We start from the raw sequence: 14,070 nt of genomic DNA on the forward strand, positions 1-14,070 counted from the left end.
TAAAAAAAAAAGAGAAAGCTGGATTTCAGAAACAGTACTGTCAAAAGTCCTAAGAACAAGAAGCTGTAGCAATCCAATATATCAATTAGTTAAATACAACTAGCCCAATTAGCATAAAAATACTGTTTCATATAAAGAAGGACTACAAATGATAAATCACGTGATGAACTGAAAGAAAAATGAAACAGCGCATGGCCTAATGAATACCGGTGATCGGCAGCTGATAAACGAGTCTACATATGTCTAAGAGGGAGCGTATCCGTATCAATGAACTGAGGTGCAGCTCTGCCCTCGGTGGGAGACGGATTGAGTTTCTGCATTCTGCCTGGTTCCACTCAGCTTGTGGGAATGCTGTAACACTGGAGACCCTGAGCACTCTGTCAAAACTGGTTGCAATTTTCAAGAAGGTTCCAAAGCTATTGCAAGACTCTGACAGAAAGTGCAACAGAGTAAGTCTTGCTTTTTTATGAAGTGAGGCTAAAACTAGAAAAGCAAAAAGAGCTAAGAGATTTATTCAGACAGACAGTTGATTGCCACTACATTAAAGCTAAATACAGTTTGCATTTCCACTGCAAATTAGATTTTCTTCTTCAATAGCAGTACATGGCATGTCTAATTTGGACTAGAAGCTCAAAATAAAGGACACTTTCTTTAAAATAAAGTCAATGACAATAAACTAAAGGTACAAATTGGGAGCTACAAAGCACAACACGAATCTGGACAAAAGAGACTGTGCAACAAATGTGACAGGACAGATTGACACAAGGCTGTTCCTATCTCAAAATCCGTGTCCAAAATCCGTGAATGCATAAGAAAGATATACACTAAAAAATCAGGAATCAGAAGATTAAGAACTGATGACAGAAATAGTATTCAGCAGTAAAAGCAGTGGGCAGTTACGTCAGTGGCAACATATTTCAGGAGCCTCCGTTCACATTGGAATTAGACAGCAAGGACAAATAGTCCCAAGGAATCAAACCTCAAACAGAGAATGAATCCCTATAATGAGCAGGACTGATCTGCTGTGACGCTGACCTACTGGGTCTCTCTCTCACATTTTGACAGTACCTGTGTGAATGAAATTTATGCTAAAGAAACTTAACTGAACTGAGATTGGCAGAGGATATTCTGACAGGGCATATTTCGTCCACAAAGGAATGCTTCACGACTCTTGCTCAAACTGTTCTTATGCCACAACTTTTACTTTTTTTTTTTTTTTAATGTGTTAAAGAAAAAGTCGGTGTGCAAATCAGCATTTTTTCATTCATCAGCTTGGCACGCTTTTCTGATACTTTCTTGAAAATAACTTCAGATGTGATATTTAATTGGCCACTCAAAATATATTGTCCAGGCAACATGCCAGCTGACTCTCAGGTGAATTAATTCTGTCATTTGCTTCGCTTACAGTCCATCTCCTTGAACTACTGCGGAGTTAATAATCATATTGTATTAAGCAGTATAGATATTAGAATAGTTCTGAAAACCAAGTGAATTTTGTCTTATCACTGGTGAACATTTTGTGTCTCCCAATTTTTCCTGTTGCATAGAGTGTGTAATGCAGACTGGGTCCCAGACACCTAGTGAATTCAGTTGGCTACGTGCAAGGGAATAAGCTATAGCTCATCGTAGTAGCCCTGGGCTGTTATATAGCAAAAGAATAGTTGGATTCCATCAGTTCAACATTAATGTTAACTCATCCTCTATTATAAGATATAAACATTGGAATAGGGTAAATTTGTATTTAAAGAAGAAGAAAAAGACAAGGCAAGAATTTAACAAACCTGTCAGTTTACCTTCAGTCCCCACAGATACTGAAGCAAGTAATGGAAGACACTATTATTCAGCATTGAGAAGATGAAAGGGATAATAGTAAAAGCCAACATATACCTGCCCAGTACAAATCATGACAAGTCATCTAATTTCCTCCTTAATGAGTAATAGGCCTTGAGAAAAAAAGAAGTGGAAGCTAGCAGGATTTCAGGAAGGCTTTTGATGTTTTCTGATGTGATTCTCATTCATAAGCAAGCTCATGTGACTAGAAAACCACAAGCAAAGATAATTTATCTATGGTTTACTGTCAAACTAGAAAATCATATTAGGACTCTAGCCTGGTCCAATACCATCAAATATGTTCATTCGTAACTTGGCATGTTTGTTAAATTTGTAGATGATTTCAAGCTGAAGGATTTGCAAGCACACAGAAGGCCAGCATGAGAATTTAAAATTTTTTTGATGACTTCAGAGAACAGTCTACAAAAAGAAGACATATTTCAAGTTTGCAAATGTGAAATTCTCATCTCAGGTAAGAATAGACACTGTGTGGGCGGCATGCAGGCATTAATAATTAAAACATCATACAGGGGAATAAGGTAAAGTTGCTACCAGAGTGTGTGCGTACATGAATCTCTGTGAGTTATATCCTAAATAGGAGAAGTATAATAATAGAGCTACAGTTTATCAGATTACCAGAATGGTGACACTTACCACAAACTGCTGAAGAAATTAATAAGGTAGAAAATTATAATAATGAGAGACTTCAGTTATTTGCTGTCATGCAATTAAGATCCCCAGCAATCAGGAAGCAGATGTGAATAACTCATCTTGAGATAGTAAAGGTTGTGGACAAAATGAGATGAGACTTCTTCAACAGTATCATTCAAATTCTTAGAAGAAAAGGAAAATTTGAAGCAGATAAAAACCAGTTTGCATTGGATTGGAGACTTTACAAAACATCATATTACAGGCCAAGAGTCAATCAATACCCTCAATTAGGAAGACAGCAAAAGCATTTAAAACCAAAACACCACTAGTGTGATTAAACTGCAAAGGAAGATACTAAAATACAGAAATAAATTAAAAAAAAAATCATAGTCAGGTCCAAAAGAGGAAAAAAAAAACAAGAAGGAGAAGCTTTATGAAGTTAAATGTAAAATCACAGATAAGTTCAAAACTACTCTTTTGAAGAAGCCCTAGCTAGACGAGCTAAACGAGCCCTACGAGTGATGAGTCTCAATTTCAACTATTGGTTTTTAGAACAAACCAATAAAATTACCCATACTAAATTACCAGGACAAGATAGTAATCATCCCAGAGTTGTAAAGAAATTCAAACATGAAATTGCTGAGCAGTAGTACTCCAGTACATAACCTGTGGTTCAAATCAGCTTCTTCGGGCCAGAGGTCTGGACACTGACAAACGTGACACCAAGCTTAAAACAGGCTCCAAAGAGAAATTTTGGGTATTGGCCCAGAAATCTGATTTATATTTTCAATCAGGTTTTTTTTCTACATAATGAAATATTATACCAGTAGATACATGGATAAATATAACATACTGGCAGAGTCAGCAGAACTTCCACTGGGGAGTCATGCCTTACCAACCTATTAGAGATCTCTGAAGGAAATAATAAGATACATGTCATCTGTTTGATATGTTTTTCATAGGTGCTCTTATCAAAGGCACTTAAATAAGATACACTGTTATACATAAGATGTACATATACATAAGGCTAAATAATCAGGTTTTACAATGAGAAGAAAGTACCAGTGGAGGCCCCCTAAGAATCTGAGATAAAATCTTTGGTAAGTACAGCAGTCATAGTGATATGGAAAAGGAGTAAATTGTGAAAGGACAGAACTTTCAGGTGATGAAGTATTATGCGTGCTAGACAAACAAAACAGACTGAAAAGGAATCCACACGGATCTCAAAATACTGAAGGACTTGTCAGTAAAGCCAACCCAATTAAATCACGTCAAGTGTAATACAATGCACCTGAGGTAAAAATACACTAATTATAAATACATAACAGCTGTCTGAAAATATATTACCTATTGTCTTTCAAAAAGAGGTCTGGAACCATTGGAGGTGGAAAAAAAAACCAATAAAGAGAATGTTAGAAATTACTAGGAGCAGGGAGAACAAAACAGAAAATCCCATTATGTCGCTATGTCAACTCATCTCAGTCCTCCTTTTGAGCACTTGATAACAGTTCTGTTTGTATGTTTTCAGAAGAGGTGTCATAGACTTTTAAAAAATACTACAAAGGAGAGTCAGTCACTGAGATGAACAACAGTTTCTGTACAAGGGAGGAAAAAAAGGACCAAGACTTTCCGTGCTTGGAGAAGAGATGATAAAGAGGGATATGATGTAGGTCTAGAAAATTGTAAATGGTTTGAATAAGATGAATAGGGAGTGCTTATTAATTATTTCTAACCTTACAAAAACCTCAATGAAGTTATCAGTCAGCAAGTTAAATATTAATAAATCATAATATAATCCGTAACTAAATTGTAGGCCTCATCATTGCCACAGAATACTTTGGAAACTAGAACTACAAATGAATTCCAATAGTGATGGATAAATGGATGTGGAAAAGTCCATTTGTAGCTGTAAAACATGATGGTCTTCAGTCCAGGGAGCTCTTAGGCTGAGAAGATAAAGCAGAGGTAGGATGACTGTTACACTCTTCGAATTTTTGCACACTGGCTTCTGTTGCAAACATCATCCTGGGTTGCACTGCCTTTCAGTCAAGCACGAAAGGCCACAGGTTCTTATGAAATGCTTCTGATTTTCTAGACAAAGGTTCTGCAGAAACATTTCTTGGAGATACCGTGGATGACAAGCAGAGCGAGAGTCAGAAATGTCATACTGCTCCAGAAAATGAAAAGCATCAAGTGGTGGAGTATAAACATGAATATGAAGGAATATTTCTCTTCAGCTCAACTCTAGTAAATCATTAGAGGGAAAACTGGCTAGGTTTTGGCATTGCATTTCAAGAAAAATGATCCAGAAGAAAACTGTAAGTATGAAAAATGGCCAAAGAATATGACCTATAAGAAACATCAAAAGCATTAAGGTCTTTAATTTAGACTGAAAAATTCCAATATGTAAAAGGTGGCATCAAAGAAGGAAGAAAAATTGTTCACTAGGTCATAAGAATAAAGAATAAAATGTAGAAAGCTTAAACTGCTGCAAAGATTTAGGCTAGGCCTCAGGGAGGATTTTTTAACAGTGAGATCCCAAGCATTCGTGTAGGGAAGTGTAGAATCTCTGTCGTCCTAGGGTTTTAAGACCTCTCTTAGACCTATATCTTTACAGTTTAACTGCAGATCATCCTGACTTATGAATGTAGTGGGCTACATACATGTTCAAAATCCGTTAGAGCCCTATTTTTTTCTGACATTTGAAGAATGGCTTGTCTGAAATGTGTGTGATAAATTCATACTATTTTGACTGCATGCTGGCATGCAGCTATTCATGCTGTCTTTGTGTATATTTATTTTCTTTCTCACTCCATCTCTAATCAGCTATAATTTTATTTACATGCTCAGCAACTGTTCCTCACAGTCAAATTCCTCTCCACTGGCTTGCCACTCACTGCTTACTCCTATTCCCTTTATTTTGTCAGGTTCCCCTAGCTCATTTTTCAAACAGCCGGTGGTGATTTGTTCTTATTTTCATAAGGACAATTTCCAATTTCTTTTTACTTATTTATTTTTAAAAGGATGGTATATGACAATTGAGCATATTATATACTAAGATCAATATCATCCCCTTATTCAGTATATTCTCTCAGTAAATACTTATTCCCTTAGTAAAAACAAAACCTCAGTTCAAGTCACCCGAATATTTTTGCACGAAAAGCAAGGAGCAGAGATGACAAAGACTTAAATGTGCTGCTTTATCCCTGGCACTAGCAACTGCCAGCTGTGGCTGTGCCGCAGTGGATGCGTGGATCCAGACTGGAAGAGCAGAGCCTGAGCTCCCCATGGCATGGCACCTCCACAATGGCACGTTCTTCTCTGCCTAGGGAAGACCCAGCCCACGCAGGCAGAGCCTCAGCAGGCACCGAGGTGATGAACGGGCACCAGCTTTCTTCCTCCAGAAAGCTCTGAGGCCTGGCCTGGGTCCACACTTTTAGCTAAGTACTTACGAACAAAATACCAAATGACTATGGAGATCACAGCAGGCTAATGTTCATGATGCCCACATCACTGACTGGAACAGGCGGGATTTTTTGTAGATTCTGTGTCACCAGAGCAGAGCGCACAGATCAGCACCCTCCAGGCAAGTGCACTTCCTATTACTCATACTAGCAGAAGTAATAGTAGGAAAGTCCAGTAGTAGAAGCGAGCCACACGATGCATCTGAGGAGGGAATGAATCTCCTGCATTCCTTCTCAGCAGAAAACCCGAGATAACTTTTTCAGAATCTTCATTATCAGCCACTAACTTTGTGTGCAAGGTCTTTAAAGGTGATCAGTTTTTCAAAGGTATTTATCCCTGTTTTCTGAAAATCTAGCTCTGAGAGACAAAAAAAAAAAAAGAGAGGGGCATCCAAAATCACCCGTATCTGACAATCTTTATCATTATTCAAAGGAACAGGTATCCATTCACTCAGAGCTATATGCAGAATCAAGATCTGAGGGAGAAATATCATTTTTACAAACTGTCATTTTAAAACAGCAAGGTTATGGTTTTGTGCAGAACTACATGGTGGTTAACAGTTCTGTACCTGTTGTATTCCAAAGCGATTCTTTCTAAAACCACAAATATTTTTCTTTCTTATTTGGGCAAAAGCCTTCAAATGGCTTGGGACAAACTCATCTCCTAGGAGCAAAGGCAGGGAGACACATAATCTGCAAGCCCTTTAAATTAAAACAGGATAAGGCAGAGAAATGGGCCACTTCATCCTTCACTTTAGAGTAAGCCAAGATGCAGCAAATGATGGCAGAATAACTGTGAGGGAGATTACTCATGCCTGATGGAGCAGGCCAGGAGAAATCCAGGCTAACTGCATCAGTATCATAAATGAGCCATCAAAGTTTGAAACTTTTTACCATTCCACCTAGAAATCTACTAGAGAATCAGAAGGACTTCTTTTATAGTCATCCTTCTCAACGTACATAATCCTTTGACATGCTTAATGTTCCTTGATTACATGTGCTGTTTCTCCCTTTTGTTGATTGGCAGTGATATTGTTGTGCCAGAAGAGGTTTAAAGTTTTCGTAATTCACTCCCTTGTTGCAGCCAGCTAAGATCAAGGTCTTTGACTGTCTCCTCTTTGATTCTCGGAAGTTCGGTTTATTTAACCCTATTGTTTTCACCCCTTTTTGAAAAAAAATGGTTTTCACTTAGATTTCCTGTGGATGTCTCATATGGTTTTATGGCACCCCTTCCTGTCCGGCTGCACTAGTCAACCCTGCGATCAGTGAAATACAGTATTCTTAAAGAGCTGCCCCAAACAGCTGTCTGATTCCTTTCATATGTGCCCAGGAAAAGCACAAGTGTATACATCTATCCCAAACCAATGCTTCTAGTTGACTCTCAAAGGTGGTAAATATTTTTATTGTGTTTTTTCCCTGTTAGTCCTAAAAGGTTTTTAACTTTATTTGCTGTTGTTTAATTTTACGTAATTTTAACAGACTAATAATGTAAATGTTGGTCCTGGTGTTGCCTGATTCTGCTGAAGGATACTTACAGAGAGTGTAAAAAGGCACCAAACCTCTCCCTGAAGTGTCTCTTCATTATTGTAAATAGGTACTACTCAATAACAAGAATAAAAGAATAAGAGAAACAAAGAGAATTAAAAATGCACCTTTGCTCTGTGGCTGCTTAATTTTTTCTCACTTACTTTTCATAATACCACTTACTCACTAGTCTCTGTAGTTAAAACTAAGAAAATTGTCAGAAGATTTTTAAGAGAAAAATACCTTTTGTTTTTCTGCACAGGTCACAAAATTATGAAGTATGTATAGAGAATAGAGGAATTTCAGAAACTGATTTTACACTATAGAATAGCATTGTCTATTCAGTAAAACAAATTATGAAATTATTCTACAGTTTAAAAGTTGGAGTCTAAATATCATCTTCTAAAACCCTAAGCTTGATTCTGCTAGAACTATTACAGACTACTGCTGCAGATATTAAACATAAAAACTACAGTAAAAGAGCAGTGAAGTTACAAAGCTAGTATTCACCCGGTGCCCTTAATGCACTGAGCTCCTTTAAATGACTGCTTCTCCAATAAACTGTTTTCTCCTTATTGTGCAGTGTGGCCTGTGCCCTATTTATTGTACACAATTCAACTCCTGCTCTGAATTATTAATTTTCTTAGAGGTTCTTCCATAATAGACATCAGTACAGGAACTGAATACTTCCCAAAAGTTTATTTTCACAAATGAGACTGGAGATACTACTCTCTTACTGACTATGAAACTAAGGTCAAAAGTACTTACTATTTTTAAGTACTTAGTTAGAGACTCTTATGATGTGATTTTTCAGTGAAAGCAGCGTAATACTGACTTCATTAAATTCAAAGTGCATTTGTTAACTTCAGAGGTTGCTATGAGCACTCTCTCAAATGAAACTGCAGTGTTTCAATTCCAATATCCAGAAAACAAATACAAAATTGATGATCATGTGAGACAAGAGAAGCCTAGTTTAAGACACCTTCATAATATCTAAGTATGTGACAGAGACAGAAAGTAAAAGTAATTGTCAAAGGTTGCCCCATCAGACCAGTCCAGTTTTTCCCTCTTTCCCTTTCCTTTACACCATTGCCTCCAACATCTGATTCTCTACCATTTACTGCAAGAATAGTCAACCTTTTGGATCCTATGAACCATATGCCAATAGTGGTTGAGTAACAACACTTTGGAGAACTCTAGGATGACTGCCAGGCAAGAGATGATAACGGCTTCCTAAGGATCCCATCGGTCCTTGCAGAATGGGTCTGGATTAGGTTACAACAATGATGATTCTGGTTTTATTTCTCGCCACGCCAAGGTGTTGAAGAAACAAACACCTTCAGTAACAAAACATTCCTACCACTGATAATGTAAGAGTTACACAGTCCATAGCATAGAAGATACCTTTGAATGTTTGAAATTCTGTGTATCACTTAAGAATTGTTTGTCCATCTGTGACCCCTTGGTTCTAGGCCCTTCTCTTAGGTTTTCTTCTTATCATCTAGTTCTAGTCTGCCTAGAGAACCAGTCCAGACTTCACAGGTATTGCTAATGTATTCTGTGATGCTCCATCACCCAACACAGCCTCAGTTTCCCCTCTTCTTTCACCTCACAAGCTCATCTGGCCTAGTTGTTCCCCTTCACACCAGTTGTTCCAGTCTGTTCTCTTCCTACACCACTTCCCAATTTCTACTCCTGATCTATCAACACTTGATTCAGTGTATGTCCTCTTCCATGTGGTTCAAGCATAAATTTTGAGTATAAGGGTGACAGCACGTGGCAGTTGACAACAGCAAACCTTGCTCAAAACCAGTTCACCCCAGTTAGGTAGGAACTACCACTTCAGAAAAGTCCTTTTCAGCTTGGGCCTGAGATGCCCAATGCAGAGTCTTTGGGAACTTTGGCTAAGAATCTTAGGCACATCTCTGGTAATATTGTCAGAGCGGCAGTTTTTCCAGAGTCTGTAAGTTGACTGACTATGAGCAGACATAAAGACCAACAGCATAGCAAATTTCAAGAACCCTGCACCAAAGTACTAAGACAATAGAACTTCTCAAATCATTGTCAGACTTGTTAAAAAAAGACAAAACCACATAGTTCTCCTTAGCCTTGTTACTGGAATGAAGATTTTTATTAGTCAGTGTTAGGCAGCAAATTTTGAGCCCAAGCAGTTAATATTTGCAATGTGATAGAAAAATAAAACCTGGATGTTATAAATGGGAAAATGTCAGACAACAATATTGTGGCAATGGGAACTGCTGCCTTTACCGCATCATTACAGAGCCAGGAGCTTCCCTAATACCATCAGCTTCTGTCTCCCTTTCTGCTTCCACTGAGCTGGAAATTTGTGTTTTCCTAGTGCAGTGCCTTAGACAAGCTTCAGAACCGTGCAAGAACTATGAAGTGAGCTAATGAGGAACAGAGGAGGAGGGGAGTGTGCGAGGGGCAAGAACTGGTTGTCTCTCTCTCATGATCAAGCGTTTTCCCTTTGGTGTGAACCCGCATGGACAAGTAGAGTATGCCCTTATGGCAGGACCTGGAAGAAAGATGAAGTTCAGTTCCCTCAGTCACGTGAACTGTCCCAAATGGCATCTATGTCTTAATTCTTTTCTCTCTTGCAATTATTTCTGTCTCCAGTCAGGGAGCTTGGACTAAGACTGTTTCAGAAGGGGCCAAGCTTCCTGACTAGAGACAGAAACAGTAAGCTGCAGAGGAAAAGTAGGAACAAGGATGAGCTCTTTCAAACTGTGTTCAGAACCACAGAACAACTAAGCTCATGCATCCGATTCCCCGGTGATTCCACAGGACTTCACCTATCTTCTGTAAGCAAAGGCAACTCACTTGAATTCAGGGTTAGCATAAGAGATGCAAAATTGTAATACAAACCCTGAGTTTTCTTTAACTGCATAAGAGACAAAATTATGTTCCTTATTCTCTTATCTTTCTTTGCCTTTATCTGTGCTCACTCGCAATGCCGAGGACCTGTCATCATTTTTTATTCTGTGTTAACAAATTCCTAAAGGAAGGAGCCAGACGTGCTAAACATTAGGGTAGCAAATGCTGTAAAAGGAACACAAGCATAGTATGTTTTACCTTTCCTTGAAAATAATAAAAATCCCTAGCTTCTGACATATTTTTTTTTTAATGACCAGCTTAGGTAACCCACTCCAGAAATGTCCAGGCAAGGCTTGCCTGCAACCCTGGCTTAGATGCACACTTTCTGTCAAGGCAAGGATCCCAGGAACCTTCAGTTTAGCTCTTTTGCTCAGCAATGGAGTGCAGTGGGGTAACTGTTCTGCAGTCCACTCTGAGGTGCTCAGGCTCCTTTGCACTGTTAAGCACACAATGTATGAATTTTGGAGGAAAGAAAGGCACGTAAAAGTTAGCCATACCAAGGTTGGCTGTAAACAAGATTTCTGTGGAACAGATTCACAAAATTACACAGGAGCACAAATTGCTCACAATTTAATTTAAATGCATCTATCATCTAAGTACTCTTGAAAATCTTTTCAAAATTGCCAAAGTCCCAGGAAGTCCCAGGCAATATAAGAGATGTCATTTTGTTGTGACACTTTTGAAAATTGAGATGGTATGCACCATAAGTTAAGGTTGTAGTGTTGTTTCTTAAGGTCTTATTCTGATATTCATTTTGATTTCTGCAAATTCATAGAAATTTGTGTGACTTCATACCTTAATTTGTATATCTAATCAACTGAGTTCAAGAACTTGCCTTTTTTAAACATCCTTTCACAGACACATTCCATCAGAAAGAGGGTGTTCTTTCTTTTCTTTCTCTGCTCTTGCTGGTTAGGTGTTTTTGTTTTTTTCCTAATTCCCTTAGAAAGAAATTTTCCTCCTCAAAAGCAGCTTCTCTTCTGGACCTGGGTTCAAGTGTTAGCTCTGATGAAGACTATTCTGCTATCTTGCAGGCAAATCTGTATGCTCAGCCTTCATTCTTCAGGAAGCTATAGCCTGGCAAATATGCACAAGGACCTTCTCTCTCCATCCCATACAAAAATTGCCTTTTTCCTTCCAGCAATAGAAGGTGAATGAGTGCAACCTCTGCTGCTTTCACAAACTGCATGCTGCTGCAGTAGAACGGGAGAAGGACACCACAAAGGTTGCTGCTGTCACCAAGGTAAGGCAAACAGGGGCAGAGCAGCAGATGCCGGGCCTGCTTTGGGCTGCAAATGCAGGAAGGAGTCTTTAAATGTTTGGAAAGTGTTTGCTACTCAGACAGCTTTTCCCATCCCCTCTGAGAAAGGAGAGCAGAGATACGGAAATGTACTGCATGGTAGCTTCAGTTCGTATGCTATCTGTTGAATTACATTGGCAAAGACAATAAAACATTTGTGTATGCTTGATTTGCTAATGTTTGTAAAATGCTTTGAAATCCTGACACACAAGTTTTCCTTGTTAATATCCACTAGATAATGTAAATAATGAATAGATATGAATAGTAGGGGTTTACTGCAACAGCAGGCATAGTAGAAGCAATAGCTGGTATCTCCGAAGTCATGTAGCAGTTGTCATATCAGGTGGTAAAATTTGCATGCAGTATAGTACCTCATTTTAGTAGTGTACTCATAAATCAAAATTTTCCAATTTAAAGGAATTTGTTTGCATTGTATTTTGCAAAGTAAATCAATAAACAATCACTACTTACTGTTTTTACTGTTTGATTTTTTTTTTTTAAATTCCATTGCTATATTTCTTGGAAGTGTTTCAAATGACAGATGGTGAATGTTTTTCTGTTCTTTGTTGCACTCTTCACAGTCTAGCTCTTTGGCCTTCATTGTAGAACCAGAACAACTATTTTCTGAGCAGAAAAACAGCGCCAGAAGTTTTAGCTACATGATTCAAAGATAAGTAGAACTGTTCAAATATTTGATATAATTAGGCACTATTGTTATTTATTCAGATTTTACTAGCAGGATACTTTGGCTTGTGCCAACCTTAAAAAAAATCGGTCCCTTCCCAAAAAGAGATGAAAGACAAAAGAACCACAAAAGAGATGGTTGCTGACAGAGGTGGGACCAGGAGACAATGAGGCAGTGGTCACAGCACACTAACCTGACAGTGTCCAGTCTTTTAGCAAATATTATGCAAAAGAAGAACTTTGAGAAGGGACTTGTAGCTATTGAAGTGGTTCCAGATATGCATGCATGCAGGGCAGCTGGAACGTAACAAGTAAGGTACTTCTCTGAGATCTTAACAAGGGAGCGCTGTACGCTGCAATCACTCACAAGCAGATGTAGATATCTGTGTTTTGATAGGGAATATGAGAAAGCTGGCTGGAAAATAGTGTTAGCAGCAATAAGTAGGTTCTGATGGAGGAGAAACCCACAGAGAATGGTCATTATCGATGCCACAAAAATGTTCTTTTGGAGAAATGTGATCAAGAAAAGGCAGGATCAAGATTAGGAAAAGAAAACTCAGTATCAGAGAAAAATGTATGCTGTTATCTTACACTACAGGTTTAGTTGTGATGCTCACTAGAAGAGGATACACATCAGAGAGAGTCTTAAGGAAAAAATACTGCAACTTACATATAATAGTTGTGTATAGAGAAGGCACACATCTGATATCAGGTTGTATGCTGTGGGATAAGAAGGTGTTTTTGACTACAGTAGTACAAACGATAGAAGGGAAAGAGTTTGAGGGGAAGACTTAGAATCTTGTTCAACTAACAGTCCGGGAAATCCTGGAGATATACCCAGTATGCCTTGAACTGTAGAATATTGAAATAATGATGAATGAGCTCCATACTGAAGCTTCCTGTGCTGCAAATAATTATTTAAAACCAGTTAAAGAGAGGCATTTCCAAAACACCTAAGACATTGAGAACTATTACTGTCAAACTGTCATCTCCTAAGAGCTCCTCTAAGCATTAAAAATAATTGCTAGTCATGAAACAAATGCTGAAGGCCTAATTTTACATGCCTGTTTCAAGCCAAGCTCACAGACATCAGGTTGATTGTCAGTGGAAAAGTGCCCAACAACATTTTAGTATAATAACTCTTGTTATAAAAAGCCAAAATGTGTATTTTTAATCACCTGTTTTAATAATCTTTTAATAAGATGTTTTACTTGAAATTATTGTGATACATGTTATATTGAGCTAAATTAACCAGCATCTTTTAGTTATGGTTGTGCTGGAAGAGGAGTTCTGAGTGCATGTTCAGTCTCAGTGCTGTAATTCAGACCAGTCCCATAATGGAAGTGGAATGAATTATATGGAATGAGCCCATTACTGAATGTGTCCTGCACAGACATGGGAGTCTGCACCAGTAAACTCCTCTGCGGAGTCAAGGCTTAAAACCAGCACATATTAGAGGCCACCTTTGTTAGAGACTGAATGACACCACCTCCTGAATACGCTGCTTCTGTGATTTTAACCATCCACAGTAGAGTGCGTTACTGCTCGTAGGAATGCTTTTGCAACTCTTCAACTAATGATAGTTGGAAATGTTTTTAGAATTAGATAGTAACAGCTTGCCAGACAATTAGTGAATGTCAGGTTCACAATTAATGTATTTCTAGAACATCTGAAATCTAATGTTTGTCACCTATGCCTGCTCCAGAGGGAAAGGTAATTTAT

The sequence above is a fragment of the Rissa tridactyla genome, chromosome 1, assembly GCF_028500815.1.
Source record: "Rissa tridactyla isolate bRisTri1 chromosome 1, bRisTri1.patW.cur.20221130, whole genome shotgun sequence".
NCBI lineage: Eukaryota > Metazoa > Chordata > Aves > Charadriiformes > Laridae > Rissa > Rissa tridactyla.